This window comes from Rhinolophus sinicus, linkage group LG04, assembly GCF_036562045.2.
Source record: "Rhinolophus sinicus isolate RSC01 linkage group LG04, ASM3656204v1, whole genome shotgun sequence".
Taxonomy (NCBI): Eukaryota; Metazoa; Chordata; class Mammalia; order Chiroptera; family Rhinolophidae; genus Rhinolophus; species Rhinolophus sinicus.
Window position 1 is genome coordinate 131,038,586 of NC_133754.1, and position 17,314 is coordinate 131,055,899.

At 34.6% G+C, this 17,314-nt stretch overlaps 1 long non-coding RNA gene across 1 annotated transcript in view; it reads left to right on the plus strand.

Moving 5' to 3' along the window:
* The window catches only part of LOC141571333 (uncharacterized), a 32,574-nt gene extending 15,477 nt beyond the window's left edge, over positions 1 to 17,097 (plus strand). The window contains exons 4-5 of the long non-coding RNA XR_012496096.1: positions 15,341 to 15,435; positions 15,770 to 17,097. This is a non-coding gene — a long non-coding RNA (uncharacterized LOC141571333). The remainder of the gene's footprint in view (positions 1 to 15,340; positions 15,436 to 15,769) is intronic.
* The last annotated feature ends 217 nt before the right edge of the window (positions 17,098 to 17,314 follow it).

Here is a 17,314-nt window from a genome sequence, read left to right on the forward strand (position 1 = left end):
CCCACACTCTATTTGTCTAGCGCTGTCCTAAGTGTTTTAGATGTATTAGCCTATTTAATAAGGTAGAATGGAGAAATATATTGGGGCTGATCAGAATACATACGGAAAGAGATACCTGACAATTCACATTTAGAGAATAAATGTTGTACAGTTCTTAAATTCTTTTTAAAGCTGTTGGTCATAATTAAAACAGTGAATGATACATATGATGTATTGCACTGCAAGTGACATAATGGTTAAGGGAAAGGAAGGTGATTATTAAATAAAAAATGCAAAGAGAGAAACGTTTTCTTAATAGTAGAATAAAAAGTCAAATAGTATTCTTATAGAAAATACTTCAAAATAAGCAGTTTCCTAGATTATTCAGAAGATGGCATTGAATGTTCTACAAAGTAGCACAAATGTGCCATGGGGTAAAACATAAGGAGAATTTGCAATTGTTTACATTGCCATTTCCCCAGGCAGTGCTATCAAATTGGATAAACAGGTACTGCAAAACAGAAATTAAAAAGTTTGAATTTCCTTTCATAATTCAATTCTGAAGGCAAGTATAAAATTGGAAAAGAGAATCAGGTGATATAAAAATTCCAGAGGAGGGCAGCAAAGATAAAAAGACAGAATTAATTCAGGTGCAAAGAACAGATTCTTATATTACAAATTCAAATTTTTTCACAATAGTAAGCATCCATATGTAGAGCATCCATTAGTTTTAAATTATTCATTTGTTTCCTGAAATAAGAAAAAATGAAAGCACACATAGTTTATCTGTCTCTCTTTCTTGGTCTGTCTCTTTCATCCCTTTGAAAGTCCTAGACATGTTCACACATTATCCCAGCTGAAAATTATACTGTTTGAATTAGTGCTTTATTCAATAGATACGTATAGAGTGTTAACTATGTACTTACATTGTGTTAGGTGGTAGGGATATGGTGCACAATTTCATTGAACAAATAATGCCTGATTTCATAAAGTTCATACCTGGTTAGTGAATTATTTACTTTATCTATAAATTGAAAGGGATTGATCATTATACCCATTACAGCGCCGTCATTGTTCACTTGTACGCTGATACAAGATCTGACAATTAAGTTTGCAAACTCATCGTAGAAAAAGTGCTACATACCTCATTGCCGAATATCACTACAGTCACCTTCAAAGTACTCCCTTTGGGAAGCTATGAACCAACGCCAGCACCTAGTCCATCCTTCAAAGCAATTTTGGAACTCTTTCTGGAATGGCCTTCAGAGCTGTTGCTGTATTACCCTTGATGTCCTGAATGTCATCAAAATGTATTCCTTTCAATATTTCCTTTACCTTCAGGTAAAGAAATAAGTCATTGGGGGCCAGATCAGGTGAGTAGGGAGGGTGTTCCAATACAGTTATTTGTTTACTGGCTAAAAACTCCCTCACAGACAGTGCCGTGTGAGCTGGTGCATTGTCGTGATGCAAGAGCCATGAATTGTTGGTGAAAAGTTCAGGTCGTTTTCATATAACTTTTTCACGCAGCCTTTTCAGTACTTCCAAGTAGTAAACTTGTTTTTAACTGTTTGTCCAGTTGGTACAAATTCATAATGAATAATCCCTTTGATATCAAAAAAGGTTAGCAACATCATTTTGACTCTTGATTTGGACTGATGGAACTTTTTTGGTGATGGAGAACTGGCTGACTTCCATTGAGCACTTTGATGCTTTGTTTCAGGGTCCTATTGGTACACCCATGTTTCATCACCACTGATAACACAGCCCAAAACATCATCTTGCCTCTCCAAAAGGTCTTGGCAAACTTCAACTCTCCTTTACTTTTGTTCATCAGTGAGCTCCTTCGGGACCATTTTTGCACACACTTCTCATGCCACGATTTTCAGTTAAGATTTTCCTGTTTCTCTATTGGTGATTACTTGGTCTGCTATGCTTCTCACAATCAGCTGACAATTTTGATACACATTCGATGAATTTTTGCAATGTTTTTGTTAGTTCTGCTGGTTACTGGCCGCCCTGACCTCTCTTCATCAGTGATGTGTTCTCTCCCCTCAGCAAAAAAGCATTTAATCCATTTATACACTGCTGTTTTCTTCATGGCATTATCCCCATAAATTTGGAATAACATGTTCCTGATTTCTCTTCCACTCTTGCCAAGTTTCACAATAAATTTAGTGTTTGTTCATTGCTCTAATTCAAGCTTATTCTCGCGATGGCACACAAAAACATGCAACCACAATAACGAACACCACTTAGCAAGACACCGCCATACACTAATACAAACACAGCTGTGAGACACTGATATACCAAGGTTTTGAAACCTTACCGAGCTCTTTGTACAGTGCTGACAATATAAGTGCATGGTGGCAAGTTCACAAACTTAATTGTCGGACCTCTTGTGAGTATGGAATGAAGCCCTGGCTGGCAAACCTGAACTTGGATTTAACTCTGAATATATCCATGGGAAGCATGGTTTGGGGACCATTTTGTAATAGTAAAACCAGAAAAGTTTAAGAATAGAGTTTTATAAAAGGTTTAATTTTGGTCTTAATTTGTATCAGTGTTATTAGACAACAGACTAGTTATGGTAAATAACAGACTAAATTAAAAACTTTGATAAGAGAGGCTGAATTTTAACTTGGTTTCCACCTCTTATCAGCAAGATTGATAGTCTGAGATATGACATAGTTTCCTTTGAGCCTTATGTTTGTGAGCTTATGTGAAATTAAAAGGCTGTTTGGTTTTTACTTCAAATTTCAGACTAGAGCATGCATTCTTCCCACTGTGAATGAGCGTGTTGTTTAGACAGTGACATCTTTATATTGCTATCAAGTCATAGAAAACTATGGAGTAGAGCTATACAATACTGCATATTCATAAAGCCTGGAAAACATGTTACTATAATGTTATTCAACACATTATGTATTATAATATCAAGAAACCTACATATGTGTTTATACCATTATATATATTCACCTATGTTTCCAGACTTTATATAGCCACTCTGTATAAGAGCTCAAATTTAATCATGCTGTATTTGTTTGACTGTGCTTTTTGTGACTAATTAAAGACTGACAGAAATAGAGTCAAAATCTACTTTTTAAAGGGAAATTTGTAGAACAAGAAAGTGTGTGAATATATGTATATATATTTATATATAAAATATAAAAATATATGTGTATATGTACATTTTAATAAAGAACAGAATACAAGTTTTTGATTATGGTATTCAGTCCTTTCAAGAGCGAGGCTGATTCCTGAATTTCCAAACTCATCTCTTATTATTACTTTCCCCCTCCTTTATCTTATTCACTTGCCTTGTTGGGCTACCTGCTTTGAGCCTCAAACACACAGTATGCTCTCCTCCTTCCCATACTTTGCCTCAAGCTCTTTCTACAAGCCTAAAATAATCTTGTTTCTCCCCCCACCCCCACCCCCACCCGGGAAGTCCTTTGTATCCTTTATGGCTAAGACCAAAGATCACTCCTTCTACTGTGGATCATGGTAAAATATTTTTACAGAATTCTGACTAATCCACAAGTCAGTCCTTCTCTGTACTCCCAGGTCACTTGCCTGGTCTTTTTATCATGGGACTTAATTAGAAGATTTTAACTTCTTGGTGGAAGGGTCCTTGTGTTCTTCATTTACGTATCATCAATATACCTAACAGAATTTTCACTAGAAGTATCTTGAACAAATGAATAGAGAAACACAGGAGACATCATCCTAATTCTTTAAACTGTGGTCTAGAAAGCTATTTTGCAATGCCCATGAAAATGGTAGCTGACCAATTTACAGGGCAGTGTCAGAGACAGGGCAGAGAAAGCAATGGGCACTTCAGGTGCTGGGGTCATGCCCTGGCACTGTCATTTACTGGCAAGAAGATCCAGCAGGGTTCTTCACCTGTTTGAGCCTCGGTTTCCTCAAATACAAAATAAGGATCATATATCCTATATGTTAGGCTAATTGCAAACATTAGAATTAAATATACAAAGTTCCTAGCAATGATAATTATTATGTTTAGGTTGGTTATCTAAAGAATAGTGTGTTCTGGATAGTAGAATATTTCTGTATATGAGAATTGTAAATTTTCAAAAAAGAATAATAGAATAAAATCCCCTCATTTTCAGAGGAAACACATTTGAATAAGTAAATCCATTCATCTTACTGGGAGGAAATAAAACATATTCTTTTGGGATCAGGCTGATATCATCTGAACTGTAAATTGTAGCCTGTTATTGATTGGTGAAATAAATTTAGACCAGCATTAACAAAATGTAGTAGACCAGCATTTAATAGAAAATATTATAGTACATTTCACTTAATGATGTGAATGGCTTTATGGGTAATGTAGTTAAATTATATACATATTCACATGTGTGTTTTGGATAGATAAATGAGATGTGTTCCTTGTTCGGCTTCATGATCAAAATGCTTGCAGAATACTTTTCTGCAGGATGGCAAAAAAGAAGTAAATACTTCCTAGGAACTTTCTCCCAGAAGTACCCATTAGAGAAGAAAGAGTTCAGCAGCCCTGGCTGGTTAAGACATTAGTTGGTAGGGAGTGCCAGCAGTATTTGAAATCCCGAGAGTTTCCAAGTTAAAAATACATTGGGCACGATTCAGGAGTTTTTGATGATTCACTGACCTTGTATAAATTTTGTGAACCACATAGTCATTATCATGATTATCAATTATTAGTATACAGCAGTGTTCTGGGAAGATCCAGCTAATAGTTTTCTTTAGTTAATAAAAGACTTAAGAGTTTCCTGTATATGGATGTAAGCCAGGTTAAAATAAAAAGATTATTCTTTCCTCCAAAGTTTATAGAGGCTGTGTTCTATTCCTCTGAATCTAGACAGAGGAATTAATTAAAATGAGTAGCCCTTTTGCTTTAAAAAAATTTGAAAATATCAGATAATGAAATAATAAAAGGCCTGTGTTAGGCCACGGTTCTTAATTAGGGGTTCTTGAGCCACATTCAATTATACATATTTTACTTTTTCTGATGTTTTTCTCGTTACAGTGAAAATTATTTTTTTGAAACAAATTAGTTTAGTATCAAATGATGCTATGGAGACAACTTTTCATGCAAACAATCATAAAGTGCTAGGAGAAGCTTCTCTGTATTTGGACAGTGGTAATTATCATGTTATGATGCTATAATGTTTACAATGGATTTCTGTTTATAGAAATTAAGTAAAACATATCCTGATATACTTGTGGACATCTGCTTTTATTTGTATTCTATCAACTTAATTAGAAAGTACTAAAAAGAGAAAGAGGAAAGAAACTCACATACTCTATCACTGAAAACATAAGGTGAGATTCATGACCATGGAAAAAGAAAACCAATGAATGTGTTTGTATAGGATATGGTTTTTATCATCCTTAAAATGTATTGACTTATACACATCTTCTCCATGAGAAGAATTTTTCAATCTGAAATGCATGAAATTTGGAAAAAATCGTGAATTTGTTGCAACATTAAGACTTGCTTGAGAGTGCTGCTCAGGAGATTCCTTAACAAAGGGAGTCACGATCTGAAAGAACTTGGTGAAATAATGGATGGTTTGTAACTAGAGCAAGAAGAAAAATATGAAGCAATGCCTTGGTCAGGCAGTGCCATAAACTCGAGAATTATGGACAATTTTTTGTAACTTGGAAGAAGGTAGTAGAAGAATTGGCAACAATTGAAAGAGATTGCTCTTGTCTCTGGGTGAAGCCAGCTTCTAATTTTCATCTGTCATGTGCATACTAATGTCATTAAGGAAGAATTCCTATTTTTGTGCATCTCTTTGGGAATATTCAAAGGTTTTCAAATGGTATAAATTTCTTTGCCAAGCAAAATCATGTCTGGATGAAACTCTTGGTGTTTTGTGCATGGTGTAGCACCTTAAGAGCTTGGCAGCTTTTATTCTTCATGACTTTGTGAAGAAAAAAGTTTCACTCACCATTGTGATTTAAGACTTTTCTACATCAATATACATTATAGTGAAAACAATACTGCCAGCAACTCTGAAACAAGCCTTTTCTCTTTCCATGAAGGTTGCTGACAGTATGAGAACTGAACCCATAAATCATCATCTTGTCAATAAATGGGACAAAAAATATACCCAGTTATTCTTTAATTCATAGAAGTTCACTACCTTCTTATGGATCATATCTTGATGTGCTTCATTGACCTTTGGGCAAAAGTTTCACTCTCTTTGAATCTCAAAATGCCTCTGAATAATTTGACAAGAATGATTTCATTCATAACATGGCATATGTACAGAGTCAGCCTTATGAATGCATTCATTCAATATTTTTTTATGAATAAAGAGATAAATCTCTTGTTTGAGGGTCCTACAATCAGTGTTATGGATGTTGTTGAAACACTGAGTTCTCTTTTGCCAAACTGACGCTTTATGAAAAGAGATTAGAGAACGGTTGTGTGGAATTTCCAGTGCTGGGAACATGTTTCTTTGGCTGGTGAAGAATAACCATGCCTTGTCAGTTTCTCCGTCCATAGAAGTCAGCAGACATCTAGAAATAGGAAGCACACTTGAGATTTACTTCTGCTGAGAAGACCTCAGGTTCAAATTCAAATTTTTCACTCCTTCACTGACATGGTAAATACGGAAGAGGCAGAAATCATCAAAGACACCATTGCAAAGTGACTGCACACAAGTCATATGTAGTGGCCTTACTCAGTGATTTGAATCCAAAGGAAATTATTTTAGTTCAGTCTTGAAGGATTATGGAGTCCCTTGACTCAGCCTCCCTTGCATGATAAAGTAAACTGTAGGAGATCCGCTTCTCTTTGCTCTTATGTCCTTTTGTGTGTCCAGACACTGGGGACTCATGCACATCAACTGGAAAGACAAGATTAATAAAATGTAAGCAATTATATAAAAGATAACATACATATTTCCATGTAAAAGGCCATGCTATATTTTGAACTTCCTGTTTCAGTTCTAAAATGTCATCTCTAGCATACACATTTTTGGTTTGCCAATACTTTTAGGCAACCAGTAGCTACAATGTAGCTAACAGCTACCTAACAAATGAAATACTTCAGAGAATTTTGGTCAAAAAAGTGGATAGTAGATTATACAGGGAGGCTAAATTATAGTGATACAGTTTCAGAAACATATTGTTTTTTTCCATGAAGAAAGGGATCAGCCTTAAGAAAGAGAACTTTAGACTTGAACTGGAAAGCTGTGTTTCTATCTAGAGCTCTCAAGCTTAAGGAATCTTGCTTGATATGTGGCAAAAAAACAACAACAAACAAACAAACAAAAAAAACTATGCAAAACAACATGGACATTTCACAAACTTTAGTGTAATTTTAAGTGCCTGATGTTAGAGATACATTGGTAGATTGATTGCAAAAAGAAAACAATCCGACCAGTCCACCTCTCCCTGTATCCATGTTATTTGCCATTTGATTTTGTAACTCTTCCCATAGAGAGGTGACATCCATTTCTAGACTCCTTGAATGTAGACCAGATTTATGACTTCCTTAGGCTAAAACATATGGTGGAAATGAGGGTATGCCAATTCTGAGTTGAGGCCCCAGAAACCCATAGAAGTTTCCACTCATTCCCTTGGATCTTTGCTTTTGCCATGAGAGTGACCACCATGGTGGAACAGAGTCAAGTCACGCATGTTAGGCCATCTTAGAGCATTAAGCCTCCAGCTAACTTATCAGCTGAATGCAAATGCATGAGAAAGCCCAGCTGAGATCAGCTGAGCCCAGCCTGGGTAAGCAGAGCTGCACAGCTGGCCCATAAACTCATGAGAAATAATAAATGATTGGTATCTTCAGCCACTCATTTTTGAGGTGATTTGTTACTTGGCTATCGCTAAATTACACAGAGGTCTAAATAGATTATAACTACTTAAAAAAAATGAATAAGAGACCTAGTAATAATAATAGTTGTCCTGTAAGGTATACCATCTACAAGGCACTTTGTATCTTTTTAACTGTCTCGCAAGGTATTCTTTCCCATGGACCACACTGCATCTTTATGGTAAGACACCTGAATTCTTAAGATCTATCTGGACATGTCCCACAATGTACACTTTTTCTGAAGAAAGAATCCTATCCAGCCACATCTACTAAATGTATCAAGAAATCTAAATATGTTGAGAGATGTGAGGAAAATGCTTATTAAATGTTTGATCCATTTTGTACATCCTGTACAAACTTTTTTTTTTTTCACCTTGGAAATTACACTTGGAATTGTTTTTCATTTCCTATACACAGGCATATAAAAAGCAAGATAAAACAAAATTGCGAATGTGCAAATAATTCTGGGAACCTTTTACATACTTTACTAATCTGCAGAGAATGTTTATGATTTCCCCTAACAAATTATATTTGCTCTAAACACATATTATAGCTCACGTAATGATTTCGATAGGAAATCCTGTACTATAGTTTTGTCTGATATACATCTAACAGACGACCATGATCACCTTAAAGATTTCCCAATATAGAATAAGTAGGGCCACAGCACTGCATAGAAATAAAGCAGTAAGTGGCCTTTTCCAAACTCTTGGGATAAATACTAAAAGTGGTTTTGGAAGATGATGCATATAATCTAACCATTCCAGCAAGGAGAAGAAAATCATAAGTATCTACTACTCTTGTACAGTATCCCTTAGCTTGTCCCAAAATGTTTCCTTGATTTAGTATGATCTATAGGAAAACAAAATCCTTGTGAATATAAAGAGAGGTTGGAAGAAAAGTGGAGAGAGAAGACATGAGAGATAAGAGGAGCAACAGGGTATAAAAATTTTCTTAAAATGGCCAGGAAAGGAAATGCTTCCCTTGATACAAGTGTCATAAAGATAAATTAAAGAGTTCAAAGGGAAAAGTATTCTTTCTCTTTAGATAGCCCAATGTTAAGGCCACAGATTCCATTCTAAATTGGATGTCAAACCAAGGTGTTGACTGGTACAGCTACATAAAAAGTCAAGTCTTCTGTGCTTTATTAGTACTCTCCAGAGTGAGACAGAGCTCTTACCAATGTGGAAAGCATCCAGATTCAAGCGATAAAATGTCCTGAGTACTCAAATTGTCTCTGAGGTTGGAAAGCAACAGAACACTTGATGCACTGATTATCAATTAGAGTGGATTTCAGCCTGATCAACTGTAGTTTACTCCGGTGCAAGAAATTCCCCAGGTTTTGTATAGATATAAAAATATATATATGTGTATATTTATAGTCACATTTACACACACGTACACGTATAAATGTCCTGGTTCTATAAGTTTAATTTTCTTTGTTGTTTTGTTAAACTTCTTGAATAACTTCTCTTCTTCCTAGCCAGGAAAAAAAAAAGAATTTTGAATCTGCTTTGTAACCACATCTGTGGAATTATTGAATCTGAACTGTGTATGTATTTTTTGGATTTGCGTTTTACTTTTGACTTCAGACTGCTCAGATGAGTGAGGATTCTGACTAAAGTCTACTTATTTGCCAATATTTTTGTAGCTCATGTAGGCAGCCTGTTAATGAAGTTGTCTTACAGTAGGAACTAGACCAATAGGTTCAGGTTCAGACTGAATAGCTTACTCTGGAAATCCTAGTCCAAATTGGGGATTAGACTTCAACTTGATAGTTATTCCATCTACTGCTCAGGGTTTTGAATCACACTGCTTCTATAGAACTCCATTCTGGAGCAGGAAGAGTGGAGATATATTTGTCAAGTGGTTAATCAACTACTTCCATTTTAAATTCTCAAAGACCTCTGGAGGGAGAGCATGTATCAATCTAAAGAACAGAGAGTGGGAAAATACACTTTAAGAAATGCTCAGAGAATTGGGCCTTTAGTTTCAGCACTTACTTGCAGTGCTTCCTTTAAAAATCTAAACATCTTGAACCCCATCAGTTTCACCTATAAAATGCGTATAATAACACCTACCTTTGGAAGTTACTGTAATGACTAAATGACATAATGTCATTTATTGACATTAATGACTTAATGTCATTCATTGACATTAATGACTTAATGTCATTTATTGACATTAATGGCATAATGTCATTTATTTATTGAAATGGGACTACGTGCAATGCCAGCACAGTGGTTTACATTTACTAAATAGTTAATACAAGTTACTTTGATGTATTTTTAAGTTTCTAGCTTGAGTTGTCATTGATTTCTACCTTACACTTCTAAATAAATCAATGAATCATTGCCACAATTTCCCTGCCTTTAATTTGGAATCGTTATTTCTTTTAGAGTTTAAGGATTCTTTTTCTATGAAAATGTTGTGTATTATTTAGAATTCAGTGTAGGCTGCTCTTCTAAAACATTGGCTTAAACAAGAGAGATTTATTTCATTCCCCTTTCCTGTAACTGTTGAAAGTAACAGATTTGATGGCTTAATGAATTGGTGAGGCAAGGTGCTTTCATCTTGCAATTGTGCTTTCCTAAGGTGTTATATTCTGCCAATAGTTGAGATAAGATGGCTTACCACACATCTTTACTTCAGTGAAACCTTGGACACAATAATGTATGGGTATGTCCATTTCTTTTAAGGATTAGTGAAATAAACACACACACACAGACACACACACACATGCACACCCTGTTTTCAAGACCTTAGTCACATGGAATGCATCAATGGAAAAGAGGTTGGGAACTGCAGACTGGGTTCTTCAGCTAAGAGATTATGTATTCAGCTAAAACATCTGCTATAGAAGAAGAAGAAAATAACATGTGGTATATAAGAGGAATGAGAGATGGGTAATTAGTACTATCAAAATGTGTTCGTTTGGGGGCATGTGAATTTGTAGCTAAATTTTAACTATGAAAATCTTTAAAGGTTATATCTTAAAGGTAATATAGTCTCATTCCTTTGTGTCCTTAAATATCCTTTACAATGACAGACAAAACCAATTGATCTGCAATAATCCATCACCAAACACAGCTGTCTCAACTGTGGTTTTGAGAAGTTTTGGATATATATGCAGCAATATTTTAATCCATAATTTTTACCCATTCAAAATTCAATTTTCTTTCCTTTAATCTCTTATTTAGCAATTATTTATTGGACTCCTAGATGCTGAGGATACTATAATGAACAACACAGGCAAGAATCCCTGCCCTCATGAAACTTTCATTCTAGTGGGGAGTGAAATGCAATACAATTAATAAAATATGTGGTGGTGATTGTGCAGATTGTGATAAATAACATGGAGAAAAAACTAAACAGGGATGGGGAGATTGCATCTCTGACAAGGGTGGCTAGGACCGACCTCATTGAGAAGGTGACATCTGAGCAAAACCCAATTCTACCTGCTGGAAGAATTCTCCAGATAGAGGAAATAGCACACTCAAATGCTCTGTGGTGTACGTGCTTGGTAGAACAAACAGCAAGGAGGTAAGTGTGGCTGGGATGGCGCAAGGAAGGTCGAGAGCAATGGGAGATGAGATCAGGGTAGTCATGAAAAGCTAGATGATGTGGGGCCTTGCAAGACATAATAAAGTCATTGTCTTTTAATTGAGTACAATTTTGAGTAGAGGAGTGAAATGATCTGATGTATCTTTTACATTGATCTCCGCCTGCTTTGTTGAGAAAAAGATGGTAGGGAACACTGGTAAAATCAGCAAAACCAATAAAAAAACTACTGTAACAATGCAGGTAAGAGATCACAGGCAAGGGTGATAGCAGCGGACATCGTGTCAAGTGTTCAAATTTTGTATATATTTTGAAAACTGAGCATTCAGTTTTTGCTGATGGATATGTGCAAGTGGTCACCACGGGAGGGGGCATATATAGAGAACAGTAAAATTTTAAGGACAGAGCACTGGGCTCTTGCCATGTGAAAAGATGAGAAGGAATCCTCAGAGGAGACTAAAGAGTAGGAGTTATTCAGGTTGGAGTAAAACCAGGGCAATGGGTTTTCTAGAAGTCGGGTGAAAAAAGTGTTCCAAGGAGGAATGAAAGACCAACTGTGTCAAGTACTGATAAAGTTGGAAGAAGACTGAGAATGGATCATTGGATTACTAACAACATTGGAGGTTGAGAGCAGTTTATGTGAAATGGTTAGAGGCAAGAGCAATTAGTACCTGATCACATGAACCAGTCTCTGTGGTTAATTCGGAAGCTGACTGGAAAGGAGACCTATGATTTATCTACTCTTTTAGTACATGAATACAACAGGAATTTCAGAAAATGTCCTTCACACCAATATGCTTAAACAAGTTTTCATTGAGAATGGTGAAATAAATGCAAGTGCAAATTCAAATGCAAAAGACAGGAAGTTCCAAGCCAGCAAAGTCTGGTTTAAAAGCACTTTAAAATCTGTAGAGTTTGGTAAACATAAGTGATTGGATGTATGTTTTAGCAGGCCTCGACTTTGTGGGGTATTATTGAAGATTCTGATTGAGGAGAAAGGTGACCTAGAAATAAAGTTTTAATTCTATAAGAAAAAAAATGTTTTGTTGGCTACTTTTATTTCTGATGGGGAACAGATGTCAGGTAGACTATTGGTTAATGTTTTGCTTTTTATGTATGGAAATAATCCCATAGCTTCTGCCCACTAGTTTTCCAGAGTATAATTTGTCAATCATATTCATCACAATCACTGCTGGTTCTTCTGAAAATGATAATTCCTGGGAATCGTTTCTACCTTTGGAATCAGAGTCTCTGTGGATGTAGTCCAGACATAGGAACTTGAAACAGTTTTCTTGAAGATTCTTAATAAAGTTTGAGTACCATTTTCTTAGAGTGCTATGGAAATACCTAAACCCTCTTTCACAAGTAGCTTCTGCTGTATTGACTCTTGCCTCTTCATCCTACATCAGCTGAATTTTCACTCTCTCTAGACAAATACCCACAATCAGTTCCACCTTAAATGAAATAGTTTCACATACATTTTTTCAATAAATGTCTATAGGCTTTAACATTATATTAAATAAGGGAGTAAATATGTTTTAGTCCTTGTCATTCTCCAACTTCAGTTTCTTTATTGCATAAATTATTTTCATTTTTCTATTATTTTTCACATTTTTATGTGTAGGTCATATTTTATTTGTAAAACTATAATTGACCACAAGGACAATAAGAATGATAAGTTTTATATATTTTATATTTGCAGAAAAGCAACATTGTATTTTTTTATTGAATGTGTTCTCATAAAATGTAGTGTGAGTAATGTGCTGGATTCATTTATAAGGGAATTGGGAGAAAATATGTTGCCATAATCTTTCTCATCGCAAAGCTTATTGCATTCTAAGTGTTCACATGCCTTCTCTGAGTTGAGAATTTACAAGTCTATGTAACTTCAAGAGATTTTCTATTCTTGATTGTAAACATTAGTAGTTACATCTATGTGGGAATTTTGTTACTAGGCATCTATTATATTTTTCCTAATCTTAAAAAATCTTGGATTTCAAAGCTTTACTTTAACTAAGCAATTATTCAATGTATCTGCAAAAGTTGTTAATACCCTTAAAGTCTTCTTTTACTTTTTCAGCAGCAGGTTACTTTTCAATAAAATGCATATGGCTCAGGATATCCACTTGGTGACATAATGGAGTACAACTTCATCATGCGGAAAAATGGAATGTTATATACATTTATTTTTGCTTTATAGGGGAAGGTTGGCATATTAAGTTTAAATAAAAAAATAGGTATAAGAGTGTAAGTTGGATTTATTCGAGTGTAACATTAACTTGTTATTCCATTTGTTTAAATTATTTTTCTTTTAATTTGGGAGAACCATATATGTAATTTAAGAAAACCATAACACTTTACAGAGAGCAGTCTAGCCCATCTCTTCCAAACCTGAATTTTCCTCTTGCAGTCCCTCCCCTTAGTATTTGCTTAACCTTTTGTGAAATATTTTAATTGAATTTTTAATGTTTGCTCTCTTCTTATCTATTTGTTCCTTAAACTTGGCTTTGTGTTCCCTCCAAAAGCTACCTCATTTAAATTGGATCAAAAATATGTACACTTGGCCTAGCCTGGTGTTTTCATAATTCTTTTTCTCTTAGTTAAAGAGTAGAATCATAGACTTATAAAAAGTTAAAAGCTAGAAGAAACAGGATCTCAAGTTGTGGTACCACATTTTACAACCCAGCTTTGTTGCTTCTTATGAAAGTCCCTGAAATTCTGCTTTAATTTTTTTGAAAACATTTAGTTAGGGCATGATTGACATACAAAAAGCTGTACATATTTTATGTCTCCAACTGGTGAGTTTGGAGACAAGTATACATCCATGAAACCATCATCACAATTTATGCTATAAACATATACATCACCTCTAAGTTTCCTCTTGCCATCTTTATTATTATTATTGCTGTTATTATTATTATTATTATTATTATTATGAAAATAACATTTAACATAAGCTCTACCCTCTTACCAAATTTGAAGTATTCAGTACACTATTGTTACCTATAGGTTCTATGCTGTACATAGACTATTACAGCATACGAGTAATATTCTAAGACTTATTCACCTTCTGTAACGGAAACTTTGTATCTTTTCACTATTTTTTTGTTTTGTTTTAACTGTAAACTAGGATTATAGCTATTTCATACAATTGTTGTGTGATTCATAAGATAATGTACCTGAAAAGGCCTGGCTTGGTCTTCAGTATTATTAGAAAAAGCAATATAAACTTTTAAATTTAATTTTATTGCCTTCAAATATAATTACCAGTGGTGTGTGTGTGTGTGTGTGTGTGTGTGTGTGTGTGTGTGTTCCACTTATGAAACCTAAATATTGGGTTTATTATGGACATAAGTATTTGACTTTTTGATCCATTGTTACATTTCTCTTAAGAGTAAGCTTTAACCCTGAGAAATGCCAACTTTGTGGTCTGCTCTGACTGAGAAATACTTGCCATTAGTAATGAAAGCTGTGTGAAATCTGACAGCCTCACCCCAAAGTGAATTTGGGCAAACTGTTTAAATTTGACTTAGTCTCATGGAGGCAGACCCATTGAAAAGAGTTCCAAAATAGACAGCGATTTTACCTCATCTTGAAAATACACCTTAATTCAGCATAAACCACCCAGCTTTGCATAGTTTTCACCAAAATTCACATATAGGCTCAATGTTGTTTTAAAATTATCCCTTGGTTTTACCGTAAGTTCATGACCTTGGAGAACAAAGATTAAATTCATGAAATTGGCTTTCAGTTTCAACTTGAAAGCCAAACCCATATTTATACAAGTTCCCTACTTCCCTAGAAATATTCTATGTTACTACTGGCTGGAATTTCTCAGATGGCAACAAAATTTGGCTGTTAAAAATTGAAGACTTGCTACTGTAAAAAAAGAATGAACACTGTCTTTTAATGATACATGTTAATACAACTTAGTTCTAATTTCAGAACTTCTGTTTATTTAAGAACTGATCTAATAGAAAACACACAACAGCAACAACAACAGCAAACAACAGAGATCCACCTGTGATCCTCCAAACACTGGGGAGTGCGCTGTTCATGTATGTCCATGAAAGAGTGTGTGATTATTATAATGCATGGAAAATAATTTATGGTGGTTAAATTGTATTTGCCATATGAATAGAGGTGCTGTTACAAATGTAACACTAAATGATCAGCTTACAAAATTTTATGAAAATTAGTTATTTTATGGGAAAAATTGGACTATTTTTGTTTGTTATGAAATTCTGCAATAAAATAGCCCTGCCTTGAAGAATGGCAGTTAGGTACTAATTGGCATGCGAGTAAGCATTCGCTGGGGGACAATATCTCTAACAGGGTAAATAACTGTCATGGACGAATTATTGAATGTCCTTCTCTCTGCTTCTTTTGCAGCCTAATGGTCATGGATGAAATCTCTTTGGGCCATTCCTGGCTCTCAGGACTGAGGAGGGGCTGAAGCTTCTGGAATGAGAGAGATTATTAGAATATGTGTATAAGTCTCTGAGGGCTTTTTCTAAATCATTCATGTGTTTGAGTATCAATGCATTTGGGTCACACCAATAGTAAGTTTAGTAGTTTAGTCATGGTAAAAAATGACAGATAGGTACAACATTATATTTTGGAAGAAAGAGCAATGAGACCCATATGACCCATCTTGGGTGGAAGTCACCAGTTTACAAAATAAAGTATTTTCAACCTAGTTTCCGTCTCCTCTCATATGCAAATTCTCTTGAAAAATGGTGTTTTGTGTTTTTATTATCTACTGTCTATCTCTGTTGCTACTGATATAGTTTATGATTCTGTTGTTGTCTATACAGCAGTCCCAATCAATTTGAAATAGGAAAACATAACTACATAAAATGTAATTGCTTTCATTGTACATACCTCAGTAACAGTACCTATCTATCAGAGTGCATATTCTTATTTAAGTTTATTGTATTAAATATATGTTATAAAAATAATGCATCTTTTGTCAAAAGCAAAAAAGATATGTGTGTACTGGGAAAAAAGGTAATGCAGCATACACAATGTTTGCAACTTGCTTTGAACTCTTTTGTCTCTATATTAATAAAAATATGTACTTAAGTTTTAAAAACATATTTTTCTTATTTTTAACAAAAATATGGTCATACAATATACTTTATGTTTTGATTTAATTTTTTAAATTAAATTTATTGGGTGACATTGGTTAATAAAATTATACAGGTTTCAATGTACAATTCTATATTACATTGTCTATGTATTGCATTGTGTGTTCATGACCCAGAGTCAATTCTTTATCACCATATATTTGACCCCCTTTGCAACTTAATTTTTCGTTGAACAATATGTCATACATATTCCTGTCTTTCTTTAGAGGAATGTTCCATAATTTACTCAATCTGCCTTTTATTAGTGGACATACATGCTTTTCTCTCTTTTCTAGTCCTTTCCCCTACTCCCCTATTAATGTGCACATAAGCCTTATTATGCAAATATATTGACATAAAACTGTATTTCATTAGAGCTCCCTAAATGGGATTTCTAGGTCAGAGGGTACGCATATTTTAAATTTTAATGTATACTGACATGTTACTTTTATATAATACATGGCATTTTAATTTATGTTTTGTTTTGTTATATATGATTGTTCATTCCTTCATTAGACTGAGTTTCTAGAGGTCATGGGCTCTTTCCTATTTATCTATGTGGTTTGCAATACATACTTACTTTTTTTTAAATTCTGAGAATAAAGATTTGATTATCATATGAACACGACTATGTTTTTCCTTTCTACTCTCTTATAGTCCATCTTAATGCTAAACGCACTTTCCTTAGGACTGAAGCAATCATTGATTCTCACCTTTCCTCAATACCAGCAACACCCATAGTGTGTCTGTCACAGACTAATGATTTGTTAAATGCTGTCCTATAACCTTGGCTTATTGGCTTATGATT